The sequence below is a fragment of the Lissotriton helveticus genome, chromosome 8, assembly GCF_964261635.1.
Source record: "Lissotriton helveticus chromosome 8, aLisHel1.1, whole genome shotgun sequence".
Lineage (NCBI taxonomy): Eukaryota > Metazoa > Chordata > Amphibia > Caudata > Salamandridae > Lissotriton > Lissotriton helveticus.
Window position 1 is genome coordinate 44,802,871 of NC_136069.1, and position 2,010 is coordinate 44,804,880.

Below are 2,010 nucleotides of genomic sequence, written 5' to 3' on the forward strand. Positions count from 1 at the left end.
CCATGTGGCAAACATACATTCCCTTAGGGCATGTATGTGTGCCACATGTGCACACATGCACTATTCAGGGGTGCAACAGGGTGTCAATGTGACACCCTGCCACCCTTGAATGTGTTCCCCCATTACTGAATCGGTATTTACCGATTCGGTAATTCCCATTCATTCCTATGGGCCTACAGGCTCATAGGAATGAATGGGAATTACCGATTCTGTATTTACCGAATCGGTAATTTCTGAATATTAACGATTCGGTAAACTTTACCGAATACTTACCTACATACCATTTATCGATTCTGAAATACTGAATCGGTAAAATTCTGTATTTTAGAATCGGTAAATGGAACTTACCTACATCTGGCCCTTTATGTCTGATCCTTAGTACCAGCATTTGGCATAAGGCAAACTAGGAAGAAGCGCAAAAATTTAACCTGAGCACCCTGCCCCTGACAGAAATCTGACATTTGCCTATTTTATGTGTCCGAACCTATTAGTCACAAGGCGGTCTCGGAGGCAACCCTGCAGAGGACACCAGTAGTCGCTGCTACTGAATGGGAGTGGTGGGGCGGGTGGAATAAAAAAATAGTAAAAGGACTTACCTGGGTGCCGCCGCCTCTTCTCCGTCATCTTCTCCGTGCTGCAACAGGAATTACACAGCCTCCCAGAATCTCCTGGCCAATCACGATGCGGCCTTCTCAACAGCATTGTGTTTAATATGAGCACCGTAGTTCGGAACTCAGACTGGGAAAGGGAGGCTGTGTATGTTACCGATCAGGCTGTGTAATGCAGACTGGTGGGGAACATGCAAAGTGTGCAGGACGGTTTGGCTGGCCCAAGAGGGCCAGCCAAACCGTCCTGCGTACTTTAGAGTGTCCTTAACACTCCTCTCCCTGCTTTGGCCAGCCCATCCCAGCCACAGTCGCCCCACACCTAAGCAGGAAGGAATCTGAAGAAGAGGAAGGAAAGCCTTTGAATAAGTATACAGCTAAAGAGATTGACAAGAGAACCAACCAGTAATAAGCAACAGTAACTTTTGTAGTGGTCCACAATAGTGTTTAGACAACATAGTTGTGCCCTTAGAAGCATGCCAATGCCAGTAAATAAGTTGTTTATTTGCGAATGAATTAAAATCATTACAAATTTAAGCCACACAGGGAATTAAACAGGTATTATTACTAAAAACATTGTGGATTAAAAGAAAATCATAGTTAAAACCATCATGCTGTACAAAAGAAAAATTACCTAATACATTATGTCCAATAGTCCAGTAAAGTTGTCCGTGTCCAGGTATTTGCAGGTGAATTTGTACCAACTTCTGCTTGGATAGCTGATACAAAAAACGATGTGGGTTAAAAGGAGCTCATTGTTAAAAGCATCATGAAATACCAAAACGATGACCTCGTATATTACAACCAATAGACCATAGAGTGCTCCGTGCCCAGGTACTTCCAGTGTTTGCAGGTGAGAATATACCAACTTCTGCTTGCGGGGCCTCAAACGGTTTGCAAGCTAGGCGAGGGTAGCTTTGTCCGGGCGGGGTTAGGGGCTGGGGCCTCCTAATTGAATTGAAGACCATCCAGAACACCACAGCCAGACTCGTCCTCAGCACCCCACGACATGAGCATATTACCCAACACCTGCATGACCTCCACTGGCTCCCCGTCGAGGAGCGAGCGACCTTCGAGCTACTCTTCCACGCCTACGAATCCCTCCACAACATAGGCCCCAAATACCTCAATGAAAGAATTTTGTTCCGCGTACCCAAAAGAAACCTCTGCTCTGCTGAACTCGCCCTAGCAGAAACCCCACGCATCTGCGGAGCCAGAGCAGATAGAAGAACGAGATCCCGATCAACATCAGACACTCCCCCACACTGCACACCTTCAGGAAGAGCCTCAAAACCTAGCTTTTTGGCTGACCCCGAGATGCACCCCCCAGCGCCTTGAGACCCTCATGGTTGAGTAGCGCGCCTTACAAGCCCCCGAATGATTGATTGATTGATTGAAGGTAGTG